At 42.4% G+C, this 17,379-nt stretch overlaps 1 long non-coding RNA gene across 1 annotated transcript; it reads left to right on the top strand.

Moving 5' to 3' along the window:
- The first annotated feature begins 2,799 nt into the window (after positions 1-2,799).
- Positions 2,800-7,849, top strand: LOC143442000 (uncharacterized). Its single transcript, XR_013109851.1, has 2 exons — positions 2,800-4,429; positions 5,227-7,849. It is a non-coding gene; the product is annotated as an uncharacterized LOC143442000 (long non-coding RNA).
- Positions 7,850-17,379: the final 9,530 nt, after the last annotated feature.

Raw genomic sequence — 17,379 nt, 5'->3', positions numbered from 1 at the left:
ACAAAAAAACAAAACAAAAAAAACCAAAACAAAACAAACAAACAAAAAAAAAAAAAAAAAAAACAACCCCTTACATTTCTGAGATGTCCACAGGTCCCTTAATTCACCGTATCTTGATGTGTGCCTGGCACAGGTGACTCTGTTTTCCCTTATATGATGAAGTATGTATCTGTACATTTGATTTCAGGTAGCAACTGAATTTATAGAAAATGAGGTATAGTCATTTTCCTGATGTTGTACATCTCTGCTAAAGACTTAATGCCGTTCACTAAGTTGTGAGCTGGGGTTTTTAGCTCAGTTGAGAAGAGGGCTTGCCTGGCATGCCTGAGGTCCAGGGTTCAGCTCCCAATGTCACATACAGCAATGTGTTGGCTCACACCTATAATACCAACACTTGGGAAGAGGAGGGAAGAGGATCAGACGTTCAGTATCATTCTCAGCTACATAGTTCAAAGCCATCCTGGGCCACATAAAATTCTGTGATATGGGGCTGTGTAAGGATAGCCTGGTTCTTGGCTGGGCACGGGGCCTCAGAACCCAATAGGGCAACCGCAGGTGTTCAGCCACGCCCCCAGAACCCAGGGTCCGGACAAGAGGTCTAGATCTCCATTAACCTGAATGACAATACAACCCCTCCCAAAGAGCACAGGCAGAGGGCATGACTATAGGCCTCAGCCCTAGAGATATTTCCATATTAATGAGTTACCTAAAGGCCCGGGGCGTAGCCAATTACTTATTCCTTTTCTCAGGCCTTTCCCTTTTCCCTTCCAATTTAACTCAGATCTGCCCTGAGTTTGATGGGGGTGGTGCACATTCTGATTCAACTACCATCTGCCATGTCAATAAAACTCTTGGAACCGGACTTTCTCTTGTTATTGGGGCCTGCCGTCATGCTGCAGACCTGGAGGATGTCCCTGCGTTCCAATATCACCATAAGCATGTGCTAGGAACTATTAGTACAGATTTTCAAGCATTATTATCAGTTTATCCTCAGATGTCATTAAAATGGTTGTAGTATCCCAAATCATCAGGTCTAGAGCAACTGGCACTCCCAAACATTGCTGTTAAAGAATTAAGACATTTATTACTTTTTCGGCAATTTTAAAATTTTGAAATGTTCAAAACTAGTGAAGTAGACATTCTGATCTGCCATCTTCCTTTTGTTCCAGAACCAAGACCTCTTTACCCTCGTCTCTACCCTACCAATGCACCTGTTAGGCTTCCCAAGTCCAGGAATGGATTCAGAACAGGTCAATTCCGCAAGGCTCTTCTGTGAGATCAGTAGCCCAATTCTGTTGAAAGAAGCTCCAAGAAGTTATTGGAAGGGTTATTCAGTGTCCATCGGAGTCTTATGTATAAAGCTTTAGCACTGAAACACTACAGGCTGGCCATGTAGCTCAGTTCTTGTCCAACATTCAGAAGCCCTGGGGTTGAGTGAGCTTCAGCAACACATAAAGCTGGGCATAATATAACAACCCTGTCATTTGAGTTATCCAAGTCCGTGCAGAAAGATCAGAAGTCCAAAATCACAGCAAATTAGAAACCAGCCTGGGTCCATGAGATTGGGTTGAAACAGAACAAGAGAAAAAAAAAAAAACTGGAAATACTAAAATGTGAAATAAACGTGTTCAAACAACAAGACTGTATAGCTGTTCAAAAGGTTGGTGCGGGACAGGTAAGGTGGAGGCTGGAGTTGGGAGGATCACAAGTTCAAAGCTAACCAAGGTAATTTAGTGACTTTCCTTGGCACACTTTGAGTTATATGGTGGTCTTTTTACCTCATCACCAAGGCTAGGAGTTGGGTACCATTACTGATTTAGCGTCAGCCAGATATTAGCTTCTTGGCCAAGTGTTTGGGACCAGAAAAGGCAAGACTGGACACACAGACACTTCTAATTGCATAGCTAGAGGGGAATCAGAATCCATGGAAGGGGTCACTCCTGCCCAGGAGAAGGGAAGTGTGCGAGACAAAGACAAACATTATCTTCATTCACTTAAATGACAGTCAAAGTCAAGTAAAAGAACACTGGAAAATTAAAACATTCGTTCTCTTCCCAGACGTGCTAAAATGAAAGGACATTCAGCCCTTAAAACGCTTCCTAATAGTTTATGGTATGAATGCCAGCCCAGGAGAACCCTGCTTCCTTACTAATGTGTGTGTCTGAAGGGTGTCGAGGGGGAGGGGATTAGGCACCATAGGCCTCTAATGGTACTCCAGGAAAAAAAGGACAAATTCACCAAAGTCTAAGTTACAGAAAGGAGACTGGTGTAGGGTTTTCCAAGTTATCGCTTTAATGGAGTGGTTTTATGTTAAACTGGGTGTCAAATTTTTCCTTCCGAAATTGATTTATCTTCAAATCCCCATAAATAGACAGCTGCATGAAAAACACTTTTTGGTCACATAATTTTGCCTAAGAGTTTACTTAGTTTCAGCAGTCCTAAAACCTGTGTGTTCCCTTAATTTCCTTTGAGCTTTTGAGTCATCACAATAAAGAGGTCTCCAGTTATGGCAATGGGCGCGCGGAGGAGGGTGGGTGGGGGTGCTTCTGGGCGAAATAAGAGCAAAGGATCACGACTGTTTTCTGAAATGAGGCTTTGCCCAGAACGAGCAAAACGTGCATCCCAACGCCTCTGCCTTGCTCTGCTTCCTTTGTCAGCACGTCTCGGGACTAGCACTTGTGAGCTATGCCTCTGGGCCTAACCCATTCCTTAGAAAGTTTCTACGGTTTATAGCTATTGACAGAGCAGCTACGGCTCCCGATTGGATTAAGGCTGAGCAGGTTTTACTGCCCAGGTTACCGGTGTTCAGATAACACGGAGGCATGGTGAACTGGCTTCCCCACCCACAAACCTAGCGTGACTGCGGTCCCGGGGTTGTAAAGTGGACGGCGGGCTCCGCCCTGCAGCACCTGTGCCCCCAGCACGAAGTGCGTGCGGCTGGGAGCCCGCGGGTCACGCAAGCCGAGGCCTCCCGCCGCCGCTCGCGTGCGCTCCCGGGGCTTCCTGGCCCCCCAGGCTGCCCTTGCGTGCCGTTGGCGCCGCGTAATCCGCGGAGGAATCCCATTCCGGACGCCTTCCCTAGCCGGAGGGGGTGCCCTGCTCCTTGGCTGGCCGGGAAGTTTCCGGCTCGGAAGTTGCAAGGCACACGCCAGTCGGCGACAAGGGCAGAGCGGGCAGGGAAGACGGACCCTGAACCCCGGAGGAGCTCCTGCAGACCTGGGACAGGGTGGCCGCTGTGCAAGTGCAGGGGGCAGGGGGAGGGGCTGAGGACGCCAGTGCTCAAGGATCGGGCGGGGAAGTTTCTGTCCTTGTGACCTTTGGGGCGGGATGGAGGTAACTTAAAGAATGACAAAGGGAATCGAGGGAGGTCGTGGCGACCCGATCCGGTTTATCTGCAGCCCTGGCTCTCTGCTCCGAGACCCAGGGGCGTGCAGGCGACGGGAAGCGCGTGTCGTGAGCAACAACGATGAGATCAGTTTGCATAACCACAGCGTCGGGGTGGAGAGTGCAGCCAGTCACGCAGCCACCGCCCGACCCGGCGCAGACTCTGCCCGGGTGGCCACGGCTGCCCCACGGGATTCGGGTGGCAGGAGCTAGGGTGGTCCTGCCCCTTCCAGGCTCGGGCCTGCTGAGGCGTCAGAACTATTCCAAGGGAGTGGTGTGGGGGAGAAAACCACACAAAGTGGAACCTGCAGAGTTAGCAGGCTGGATTCTATTAGGCAGCTTTCTAGACACACTGAAAACCACTGTGCCTAGTAGGTAACTTCAAAGACTACTATCGTGAAAAATCAAAGATCATTAAAAGGGGCCTTTAATTTGTTTATACTATTTCGCTAAGCAGTCTTTCGTATGTGTGCGTGAAATTTAATTTATGCGCTCAAGTCTGGACTTCTGGTTTAGCAAAGGAAATAATTATGAATTCAGTTAAGCGTATGGGCACAAACGGATTACTTAAAAGAACAATGAACTGGGGAAAAATTCTAGCTTCTAACTAACAAGGCCATTACATTCAGCTTTTCACGGTCTTGAACATCTTGTGCAGGCTCAACAATACGTGGCGGAAACTTCTAATTAGGCATTTTAAAACGCTAGCATTTACGCCAGGAAAACGTCAAGAATGCCTTATGTTATAGACATGTGACTACCATCTATACATAGAATAAGTAGTGTATCTGTCTGAGTTTTGTACTTCAGGCATCTTAGTATACCAGCAGTTCACTGGTAGGTCAGTCAGTTATGAAGTAGGATTAAACACCATGAAAAATCGCAACCTGGAGTTTTTTAAGACTCTTCAGCAGATGTAACGTTCACTTAATGCGACTTCAGTAAAGATGAACTAAGTGCCTAGCACACAGCATCAAAATAAAATCTTGAATGAATGAATGAATGGGTAGGGGATACCCTTTGATGATTTCAGCTCTGTAGTAAAGTAAGTGAATCATGCCTCTCTGGTAAAGTGTATATAAGATTCCCAACATTCCATGGAGGGGGCAACTATTTCCTACCGCGGGTGCTTTGAGATGTTTATAGGAAAAAGGTATATATTCAATTATTACAAACTGTTCGAAAAAAAAAAAAACCTACAAAAGTATAGTGTTTAAAACTGTGTTGCCAATTTTATTTGTATAGGATTTATCAAGCACTGACATGAAATAAGAAACTGTATGACTTACAGTCAAATTTTTGATCGGTCTTTTGATTCATAGAATCTAAAAGGCAAAAGACCTTGATATACTTTTCTGCTGCTGCATGCCCGAGGATTAGAAATGTATTAAGTCCATGGAGACTGACTGTGTGAGGTATTGTTTAGTTGGGCAACGTGCAGACAAAACCGATTGCTTAATGTGTAAATGGTCTCTATTTAAATGCAAAGCACGTTAGGAATACTAATGCCTTGCACACGTCTTTGTGTAATGGCAAAAAAATCTTGTCTTGTTTAAAGCTCTTGGTAGAGGACCTTTGAGAAGAAAAGGACGGTCAACAGAGAAGAGCTTTCTGAAATGGAATGGAAGTTTCAGACAATGCAGTTAGCCAATTTTAACTGAGATCAGAAAGCAGATACCAGACTTTAATAAAGCTCTTCCATTTAGAAAATCATGAAGCAGGGCTGGGATTTGGCTCACTGGAAAAACACTTGCATTGCATGTGGGGAGCTTTGGGTTCAAACTCAAACCTAAAATACAAGGCAAAAGCACACAATACCATCCGTCTTTCTTCTCTTCACAGCTCCCCTAATTGTTCTTAATGTCCTCTGCCTCACTGTACGGCCAGGATCCTATACTGTTGGTCACATTTCTGATTGCATTACACCTGGAGAGGAGGTAAGCAGGAACTGAACTCCAACCCTGGAGTAATCTGACAAGACGTGTACTTTCCATCCTCCGGAGAAGGGAAATCTCTCTCAATAATGTGAACAAAGGCACCTCGAAGCTTGCAGCAGAGTGATTTGTCCTCAGGAACAGAACAAGGTTGATTTGTATTTAGTTCCCAATTGCATTTAATAGTATTGCTCTGCAAAGAGGGGCGAAGTCATCAGAACTGGAAATGTGCAGGGGCCCAGGCTGATGGAGCTGTGCATCGAACGATGTCACCTTCCAAGGTCTCATTATGAATTGCAGCCAAGGCAAGACAATATGTGTAGAATGTTCAATAAGAAGCAATGAAGGGGCAAACTAGAAGAGCCTTAGCTACCAATCCATCGTCTCAGCCTTGCATTGCACTGGGGAATGATAGTCAGTGTGGCTCAATCATTTGGCTGAACTACTTGGTAAGATCTGTAATCTGATGATTTTATCTGTGCATGATACAAGTCCTGCCACACCCTGGGATAGCCTTAAGTTTAAAGTATTTTCTTTTTCCTGTTGCTACATCTCTGAAGTCTATTGACATTGCATCACAGCCCAAACAATGAGTGGCAGAGACTATTGTGTCAGGATGTAGTGACCTGATTAGTCTAAACTTCTGCAGGAAGGACAAGAAGTCAGTGAGCCCCAACAGGACAGTGTGGGACTGCAATCTTTTCTGGATGGGCCACACCCCAAATGCACCTTTAATCTCCTACTTTTTTGAAAGTTTAATTTATTGCTTAGCAACTCCAGGAACAGAGTTAATTTGATTTTCCGTATGATTTAATTATCATAAAAGAAGAGTTTCTATGTGACTTATTAAAATATGTGCATAATACAAATATATAAATATATAAAATATGTGGAATTAATGTCATGTTATGAGAGCATAAAATTATCCAACTGAATTAACATCTTTAAAAAAAAATAGTTCCCAAAGGTAATTAAGTAGTCAGTTTTGTAATTTGACATTTAGGCCTAGAGCAAATAAAGCACATGAAGGGCTCTGATTGCTCCATTACACTGTGCACCGTTTGCTTATCAAGCGAAGATTCCTAAGAAATGCTTTTATTTTCATTTTTTAAAATTTATTTATATGTATAAGTGTCTGTCTGCTTGTACATATGTGTACCATGTGCTTGCCTAGTACCCACAGGGACCAGAAGAGGGCATCAGATCTACTTGGAACTGAGTGTAGACTACAGTGAAGGTGCTAGGAACCAAGCCCTGGTCCTCTGCAAGAGCAGCCAAAGCTCTTAACCACTAAGCCATTTCTCCATCCCTACCTTTTAAACTAGGTCTTGCTACATAACCCAAGCCTTGAATTCCTGGCACTTCCCCTGCCTCAGCCTCCTCAAGGCAGATGTTACAGATATAAGCCACTACTCCTGATTTCCCATGGAATTTTAAAAGTTAATGATTATCATTTACAAGAGCCTTTATAGAATGTTGCTTTCGATGTTAGGTAGTTTTAAAAATTTGAAATGAGATAAAGAGTTTGAGTGAAATCTTCTATAAATCTTATGAATACCAAAAATAAGAGATATGGAAGAATTTAAAACAGTCGTAGAGCTCCATACATAAAAGATGCTTTTGAATATGATTTATTACTAAGAGTAAATACATATAATTCATCACATTGAGACAAATACAGCCTGCAATAGGTTGGTCCTTGTTTGAGGACAGAGACTGTGACTGTTGTTTGCTTTCCCAGTACCATCCTGTGAGTGATAATGGCTTGAGAGAATCAATTAATAAGTTAGTGGAAGAGAAAACCATTCAGAACTAACGGAGCTTCCATGCTTTAAGTGAGCAATAAGGAAAAAGGAAGTAGTCCAGATGGCAGCCTCTCGATGGTCAGATGTCTCTGAAAAGAACAAAGTATTTGCAGATGTTTCAAACAAATGGAGGGGCTGGGCTATACCAAGGCCATAGGAAACAACTTCCACACCTTGAGGCTACTGCAATAAAGGTATCATCACTCATCTGGACAGGATTTTGTTGGAAACTTGAAAAGCACTCTTGGTTGGAATGCTGCATGAATCCAGACTTGCCTGAGGAATGCCGACAGTGCTCAGATCTGAGTATCGAAATTAATGTGATTTGTAAAAATAGCCATCAGGATCACTGCTTATCTGGAAATCAGATCCTTTAATCACTGTAGACAGAGCTAATGAAAGTAGAAGGAACCATCATTGATTTTGAGAGTCGTCTCCCAAATTAGTTGGCCTTTGGCTTTTGGAGAGCAAAGTTCAAATTCCAAGTTCCTGTTTAACAGGAAAATAAATCAGACACTAAGTAGAGAATCTTGTGGATTCCAGACTGAAACAGCAAGACACAATGGACTTCTGAGTCTGGAAGAAACCTTCATTTGAGAATTGCTGAAGTCGTTACCCAAATGAAATGTTTCTCAGAGTGCCTTTTGAACTGCTTAAGATGGTTTTATTTATTTATGTTTTTGTATTACACCTCTATTTTTTAAAACTTACTTGGTTTTAAAAGTATTTGTGTGTCTTTAGACTTCATTTTTGTCGTCCAATGTAAATTTTTATATTTTCTGATAAAAATCTTCTACAGCCCACTGGCTTATGCAGGCTATCTTCTGGAGTGTCTGGAGTATATTAGCCCGTTGGCTGACTGATGGGATGGCGGGTGCTATGATTAATGTAGCAAGTGCTTAATATGATGATGTCATACAAAGGCACCTTCAGAAGTGCAACTCATTAGTTTTGTGCCCCAACCACATGACAATCTGAGACTATTTTCTCTGTCCTGATATGGTAAGAACTGGGGGAAAGTTTTGCTTTTAGGTAGGAAAGAGCTTGTTTTCCAAAGCAATGGGAATGCATAACAACACTGAATTTGTCCCCTAAAAATACTAAAATGTTAAAATAGAAGATTCAGGTGTAATGTCAGTGGGGACACTTAGTACACACACAGGTACACACCACACACACACACACCCTTTTTATTACCCCAAATTAAATGTCTAAAAACACATAAAAGGGAAGGAAACAAGTACTGTTGCTCTTAACATAATTGACCAGCATGTGTGGAAAAGAGAAAAATTAACTAGCACTAACATTATTGGAGAATTACATATTGCTGTTCTAAGTGAACTGGCCTTTTTGAATATTGGGGTTCAATACGTAACACTAAGTGCTAAAGTGGCTGCAAGCACTTTTGTCTGATTTCAGAACCAAAACAAACTCTCAGACTTGTAGTAGATTCAGGATTAGATCATTGGAACCTAGAAGAAGCTTAACTGTCCTGAGATCTTAGGATTTGATCATCACCTGCAAAAGACTAGCACTAATAATTTGCAAGGTACTAATCTTGGTCTAAAGATTCAGCAATGAACAAGACAGATGTGTTCTCTTGCCCCAGTCACACAATTAACGGAGGCTCTGAAACTAGAAAGGAGCCTGCAGAGTTCTAATTAAAACAGCATCCACTAATCAAACACTAACTCTGTCAGGCCCTAAGTGTCTCACCTGCGTTCAGTTGCAGGTTAGACATTCAGTTGCAGGTTAGACGTGCTTTCCCACCGCAGGGGACTCCTGGCTTCTCCCAACTGCCTCGCTTTCTCTGCCCAAAGGGAAAATGACTTCTCTGTTTGAAAAGAATTTCATATATAATCCAGCCCCTTCCCTTCTCTCGCATTTTGGAGGAGGGGAGAACACAGCATAGGATAGACCTTAGCTATCATCATCTGACCCTTGCTCAGCTCTGCACTTCCTGGCCCTGTGGAACACAAGATGAGGAGGAGGCCTCTTTCGGAATTGTGGGTTGGGTAGTTGAGTATCATACTAGAATTTAAAATTAGGAAGCTGATTTTTCTCATTGATATCAGCTTTCTCATTAATCATCTTGGGACTGTCCATTTCCTGTAAGAGAGAAACATTTCATAAAAATAAACAATTGTACACTAGCAAGGTTGAACCACCTAAAACCAGTCCAGTTCTGTCCAGTATGCATGGCTGGGTCTCACTTGCAGACCCCACCTATCATGTCATGTAGGAAACAGTGTTCTTAAGACAACATTGACATAACCTTCACAGCATTGGCTTCGTTCCCATAATTTGTAAGAGTGTGATGACCAGCCAATGGGCTTTTGGGGAAAACAGGCAGTGAAATGAAAATCACGTGGAATTTATGGGATTGGAAAACCTAGATTTGAGTCCATTCTGAGTAAGTCTTTAAAATTTTGAACCTCTGGTTTGGTTGTTTGCTTAACACTGCGTTGCTTTTACTAAGCTCACATGGTCATTAAAGGACTAGTGACTGCATACAACTACATGGGCCAGAATTAGGTGGTGTTGCCTTGTTGGAGGAGGTATGTCAGGGAGGGTGAGTTTGGAGGTTTCCAGTTAATTCTAACTGTCCCTTGAACTTGCAAACAAGATGTAAGTTCTCACCTACTACTCCATGCCTGCTCACCTGCTGCCATGCTTCCCACTGTAATGATCATAGACTCACCTTCTGAAACTGTAAGCCCAATTAAAATATTTCCTTTATAAGTTGCCTTGTCATTATGTCTCTTCTCAACAATAGAAAAGTAGCAAGAGGAGCAGCAATCACTCTTAACAGCTGAGCCATCTCTCAGCTCCCGGTTTAAAGTGAAATCCTCCAAAGATAGTTCTCAGTTTTACTGCTACTCTTAAATTTGACTCTATGCATGGGTGGCTGAAGAGTTAATGGCTAAATGGATCCTCATTTTCACTCATAAATGCAGGAGAGGTATCTACCAATCTACAAAGCAAATGCCGTTGGTGTTTGTTTGTTTTAAATAGTGTCCTGGTGGGACTAATGACTCTCCTCGCTTTCATAAAAAATTAAATTACATTTATTTATTTGTCTGACTCAGGGGCGTACATGTGATAGAATATAGACGTCAGATAACAAGTTTCAAGAGTCGGTTCTCTCCTGCCAACCACGTGGGTCCTGAGATTAAGTTCAAGTCATCAGGGTTGATGGTATCCACCATCAGGACCAGAGTTGGAATCCTCAGAACTCACAGGAAAGTGAGTAGACACGCAGCCAACGGTAATGCCAACATTGAGGAGGTAGAGGCAGTGGACCTGTGAAACAAGCTGGCTAACTACACTAGAGAGCTTTGGTGAGCTTTGGGTTTAGCAAGTGACACTGCCTCAAAAAACAAAGTGGAGAGCAACTAAGGAAAACACAAATGTCAACCGCATGCATGTGAACATACATGTTCATGTATATCTCACATACACATGTAAAAATAAAAATATGCGACTGTGCTAAATTTGGAAGAGCTATATTCTTACAGTCTCTCTATTTCTCTCTCTCTCTCTGTGTGTGTGTGGAGAGAGAGAGAGAGAGAGCGCTTGGGAGCCCACTGAGATAGGGTTCTCTCCCTGCTCTTGAAGCTAGGCTGGTGGCCAGCAAGCCCCAGTGATCCTCTTCCCCCAACTCACCCAGCACTGGAGTTATAGACACATATAAAGCTATGCCAGGTTTTGTTTTGTTTTTTCAAACATGGGGTCTGGGGTCCAAAATCAGGTCTTCATGCTTGTGCGACAAATTCTCTTGTCCACTAAGCTGTTCTTCCGGTTTCCCAGATTTTATTCTAAGACCGTCTTGGAAAAATAACCATGATCCTCATAATAGAATCTATCTTTTAAGGCTAAAATAATAACAAAGAGACTGGGATGTAGCTCATTTATAGAACCCTTACTGCTGTGCCTGAGGCTCTTGTTAGATTCCAGCACTGTAAAAGAAGAGGAAGAGGAGGATTATTAAAGGCCATAAGAAGTTAAAAGAAATAAATCAAACAGAGAAACAAAACAACAGAGGAAAACCAGGTCTTTGAACTGCCTCTTAGCTATATTAAAGGGCTACTGAAAGACTCTCCTGAACCATTTTCATGAAAATTCTAATTACCCAAGGTTTCCTTTGTACAAGTAACCCAATTGTAATAACTTTTCAAGTAGATATTCTCTACTTTAGACTTTTTTCCAGACTACTAAATTTCTACTCATTTTTCAAAGTTGCACTTAAATGTCCCTAGGTTGAATCACTACATATGAAAACACCTACTATATGCCCAGCATCTTCCTAAGTGCACGCTTGACTTATTTTTAGTGGTCATCAGTCTTGGAAAATGGATGTAGTCATCCCCTTTGTACAATTCAAGAGTCATGTCACTTAACCAAAAAAAGAGTCAAACCAGGAATGGAACCCAGGACTTAGGGTCCAAAGTCAGCTTTGTTCCTTCCTATCACCTAGGGTTCACGGACATCATTTGTCTTTGAACATTTGCCTTAGAGTGTGTGTGTATGTGTGCCTGTGTGTGCACACATGCATTACAGAGGGCTGAAGTCAGGGTTCAGCTTTTACAGAACAAGTGCTCACACTGTCCTGTACTCCCATCACCCCCATCCCCATTTTAAAAACAGCAGTGAGTTCATTCATTTCTGTATGCTCTTCTTTTTGCTCTTCAAATGGCCATGTTCCTTTCACCAGCTGCTAGTTGAGCATTTCCTGTAGGTAAAGTATTGAAAGGCTCTATGTGGATTGGCATTTTTTTTTTTTTGCTTTGTTTTGTTTTATTACTTAAAAGAAAGCATGGTAGGGCTAAGTAAGATGTAGGTCAGTGGCTGATCCTTAGCAAACCGCAGGAAAAGAAAGTTGTGGTAGAAGACATAAAATCTACCACCCTGAAAGTGCACAGCTTGGTGGTGTTAAGTAGAGCTGTGCAACTGTAAATTATTTTATTAACATTTAGAATTCCCACAGTACCCAGCAGATGTTGGCTGATTGGGGGGTGAGGGGGAGTTTACCATCTGTCTTAATCCATCAGATGACTATAACAAAATACCATAAACAGGGTTAACTTATAAACAACATATTTATTTCTCACAGTTCCGGAAACAGGGAAGTCCATTAGGTTTCCTGCAGATTCAGTATCTAACAGTGCCTGGCTTTGGGCTTTTAGACAGGAAACTGCCTGTTGAAGCTTCCCTCCAGGGGAAAGACAGGACAGTTTGCTTTGTCTTCTGGTACCAACACCTCCCCAAAGGTCTTACTTTCTACGCCCTTTTCCTTGGAGGTGAGGATTTCAACATATGAATTTGGGGACCACAATACTGGAATATCATGAAACATCCCAAAAGTGTCTTTAACCTGAGTTCACCAAAGGGCTCTCCATATCCCTGATAGCAAAAGTCATTTTTTCCCCCAAAGTAAATTACTCCAAGCATGTCATTGTCATAAGAGCTGTCAGACATCTCATAGCTTTAATTTCATTTATTTATTTTTAAAGTAGATCTAAAGTCACGAGGCTAAATGTTCACAAGTGTAAAAATAAAAAAAATGAAGGTTGAAGACTCTGATTCACATTCAGTAATGTTTTAGCCATGTGCAAACAAAGTCGACAGTTGCTGGGCCCCACCTTTACACAAGTGTAAACTGCCACACATGTTCCTTGGAGTTTTACTTTTGTCATATATCTTGATGGTCACAGCATTCATTATGGCCACGTTTTACACTCCATGGATATGCCACATTATGTAGTTTACAGACTCAGTCCCTTGTTAGTCAACATTTAGATTTTTTTTTTTTCTCTTCACTTGCTGCTGCTGCTTGTCCCCTTTCCCAAGTTTTTGGGAATGAAACATTACTGTAAATCAATGACATCTGCATCCATCATTTTACAACAGTAAAAGTATGTCTGTGAAATAAATGTCTAGACTCCAAACTACTTGGTGAGGGTGTGCATGTCTATAGCTTAGAAAGACATTGCTGGAGATTTGTAAATTGCTGATTTCCTCTCTCATTCTGTAGGGGTGGAGAATTGTTACATTGCAATGACATGTGATATTGACAGTTGGAGTGTATTTTACATGTGTAAAGAACAGAGGCAGGAAAAAATAGAAGCACTACTGTACCCTGCCCTCCCCCCCAAAAGACACACATGCTGCCACCCCTTTTATTTCTAGACAAAAGAGAACTGCTTGGCCAGGCTTGTCAGGTCATGTCCTGTCTCCTCAGGGTCTCTCCAGTCTCTAACCCAGGGTTATTATCATGGAAGTCACATGCTCAATAGAGCACAGATTGCAGGTCCAGGGTTAGCTTGATAAGCCTAGGGCTGCCTCTCTACCTGGATCTAGACAGACCTGGCTGGCTCCCTTTGAAAGGTGACAAGGTCACCTGGATTTGCATATCTATAAAGGCACCCCTCATCCCACTCTAAACTGTTCGATTCTGTGTGTGTGGCTTAGTTACTAGCGGTGCTTCCTTTCACACTCAAAAAATGTATTGGATTGGATCACAATTGACTAAAATTGAGTAGATGGAACAGTAAGGAATCCTAGGCTTATGCAAATGTGCCTGGGAGAGAGAGACACACAGAGGGACATGGGATTTGGGCTTCATCACCATTGTATAATGTGACCCCCCCCCAAAAAAAAAAAAAAAACCCAGCTTAAATTTATAATAAATGGATTTGTACCTAATAGGAGTTAAATCACTGTGAAAAACTTTTAAATCAGATGTATTTGTCCCTTCTCTGCTGATAAATATGCTGGTAGGCATTTTTCTCCTCCCTAATAGATCACTGAGAGAAATCTATTGAGCTGGCAATCCACTGGCCTCAGCAGATACAATAACCACACTTGCTATCCACTTGGCAGTTTAGATGAGGCCAGATCTGTCACTGGCGGCTTTGAACAAGTGCCTCTCTGGCAGCACTTTCACACCACATATGGAGACCACAGAGTCTGGTCAGGTGAGAGAATGGGCAAGAATGATGTTTGGACTTCAATTCAATGATGCTTTATTTTGATTTGCTTCCAAAGCCACACTGAAATAGGGCAGAAGCTCGGCATGAATGAAGGCAGATGCGGCTGGCCATGGCCCCTTTGTTTTCCTTGCAGTGACCATAAATTTGACCATCTTGGCAGCTGAAGAGTGAAATGTCCTGGGAGGTCAGGGTTGCCCAGAAATGTGGGCTCATTCTTTCATACTCCAACCACATTAATAGCTAGAAACAATTTACAGTACCATATAAGGCAAAAAATGTACCCAGCCAGCAGCTTCATTCAGGTTAATATCTAGATTCTAGACCTTGAAATGCTTTCAGTGCCCAGCCTGCGGCAACTCTTCCTTATCTACACCTGGGCAGATCGTGTAGGAGGTTTCCTCTTATTTCGCAGACAGGCCCGGCCTTGGCCTACCACAAACATACTTAGCCTTTAAGTCCACAAACAAATTCTTGGTGTCGTCCTGTATTAACGCAGGCTAAAGGACATCTGTGTTGACTCTGATCAGCTCACCCCCTGGGCCAGGCTTCCCAGTGTGCTAATCGCTTTGTCTCATCTCTTGCTGATTACTCTTGATTGCAAAAGCCCAGCTCTTCAATTGCTGCCTGATTCTCTTTGTCCCTCAAAACTATTCCTTCTGGGAAACAATCGTCGTCCTGTATACACAGGCGGCTCTCATCATCTCTTCCTCATTTAAAATGTTTATTCTCGCCACTTTGGTTTCCATCAGAGCCATATGCATCCTCTTACAATTTTATGGCCTTCATACTTTCTGGATACAATGAGCTAAATGTCCGTTTGTCCCCCAAGTCTATGCACAGTCATAGTGAACATGACAAATGACTGAAATGACCAGCAATGACTGGTAATGCCATTTGTCTGTGCCAAATGAACAAGCGACAGATGAACTCTGCCTCAGAAACACACTTTAGCTGAAGTTTGTGTGAATACATTCGTTTAATACCCTTTCCTTCTTTCTTTTCTTAATCAATTTCTCAGTGTAGGATGGTTTCAGGGCTTGGATGACAAGGGTGCGGGGGGGGGGGGGGGGGGAATGGGTGTCCCCAAACAGAACTGAAGCTGACCTGCTATTCTCATGAATGAGAAATTCATATAGATGAGAGAGTAGCAAATCATAAACCATTAAAATATCAGTGTAAGTGTTACAACTCGAAGGAGAAAGGTTCCTTCAGTCCACAGGTTACATCTCTACACACATGTTACAGCTCTGAAGGGAAAGATATCTGGGCAGTTCAAAGGCAAAGAATGACACAAAATCACACCTCACAAGGAACCTCATACAAGAGGGTATTGGCAGAGACATAAGAGGGTAGCTGCCTCTGCTTGAGAAGCTGCAGGGAATTGAGCAGGAGGCAGGCTTATATAGGGTTTCTTGGGGGAAGAGCTTCCTAAGGCAGGGAATGGTGGGATTTCAAGCTTAGTGATTGGTGGGTTTTGGTGGATTTCCAAACCCAGAAGTAAGCTCAGGCGTTTTACCCTACAATCAGAGTTGCTTCTTACTCCAAATTAGTTTGGCAGCCCCAAATTTCAGAAAAGCGTGGGGAAAATAATAATAAACATATTTCAGAGTGAGAAGGGTTAGAGTGGATTTTTGACACAGAAGACTTACGTTCCAGTTCAGTATCAAAAACCACCACTCCCAAGGGAAACAATACAGGCTCTGAAAAGGTCTAGGAGGAGCAGCCACAGTGGGACCAGCAAGGGAAATCTTAGTAGCCCAAAGCTTCAGCAGCTCCTCTGAGCTAAACCAGATGGCTGCTAGCTGGGCCGTACTATCTTCTAAGTGTATCTGTAAATGGAGGAGATATAGAAAGGCCTCAGTCTCTCCTATAGCGCTGGACTGAACACATTGGTGAGCTCCTCTTGGGCCAGTCCAGCTCAGTCTAGGTCACTTTGGGAAGCCATAGACAATGTGCCCTCCTCAACTCTCTTGTCTTTTCTTTCCTGTAAATTTCATCTATACTATAAGGGGTTCCCTGATGAAAACTACCCTGAAAGATAAATATTATCTCCATTTATCCACAAGGGAACTGAGACCTGGAGTATCCGGTGACTTTCTATAATCACAAAGTAAGCGAAGGGACTGTGATTAAATCCTATTACTCCACGTTCTGAAGCCACAGGAAATTGTTACATTCCTGGGCACATGTGTCCATCATGATTGTCAAATCTCAAAATGGGTCACCCTTTGTTCCTAAACGAGAGTTGACTCAAACATCAACAAATGAAAGTATAATTCTCAATTTAAGACCGAAGTTGTTTTTTTTTTTTTCTTCTCTCTTAATCTGATTACACTTCTAACTTTTTCTCCAAACCAGAAATCAAGGGACACCAACATCCGGAGAACTCCAAGCTCTACTCTACACACTGCCTTAGGATATCTAACAACAATCTCGTGTGAAGAGTGTTCAAACAGACCTTAACCTGGGCTTTCCCTGATTCTCCCTATCTTAGTAACAGTACCACACCAGTCAAGCCAAAAGCTTGATAAGCATTTTTAGTCTTCCCTCTTTCTTCTGTATCTACTTCATCAGCAAGACATGGTCATTCATATATATTTTTAGAAATGACTCAAAGCCAGAGGCATATTAAAGTCCACTTCAGCACAGGTGGTAGCTCACAGAGCTGGGAACCTGGAGCACACAGCACAGCCTGCAGGCTACTCAACAGGTTGGAGAATATTCTCTCTAGGAGCCTCGGTTGATCTAAATCTCTTCTCAGTTGATCTAAATCTCGTGCAGTCTCAAGAGTCTTCTTTGCAACTCAAGTTGTCCGAGACTGTTGTTCAGCTCAGCGTTTTGTTTTTGTTGTTGTTTTTAAGCAGGATTCTCAGCTTTTATTGTTTCCTCTGGCAATGAGGGGGCCTAGTGAATCTAGTCAGTTTCAGGGACTTCCTGAAGCTATTTTTCAGTTGTTTACCCCTCTGTTTAAGGAGCTTTCTCTACAGGATAGAATGGTTTGATCTTGGAGGAAGCTTATAGAACCTATATACACAATAAATACAGACACACACATAAATAAATAAATAAATAAATAAATAAATAAATAAATAAATACCCCATTATGTAATATAAAAATATTAATATAAAATAAAAAGTATGCTTTTTTTCTGTTAATCTTTTTCATTTTTTTCTTGTAACGGGAAGCTAGCTCTGGGCCTGGCCACTGGATTCCTGCTCTAACTTTCAGCACTAACAGTGGCACCGGCTGGCCAGGAGTACTGG

This window comes from Arvicanthis niloticus, chromosome 4, assembly GCF_011762505.2.
Source record: "Arvicanthis niloticus isolate mArvNil1 chromosome 4, mArvNil1.pat.X, whole genome shotgun sequence".
In the NCBI taxonomy this organism is placed as follows: Eukaryota; Metazoa; Chordata; class Mammalia; order Rodentia; family Muridae; genus Arvicanthis; species Arvicanthis niloticus.
This window is presented reverse-complemented; position numbering and strand designations above follow the sequence as displayed.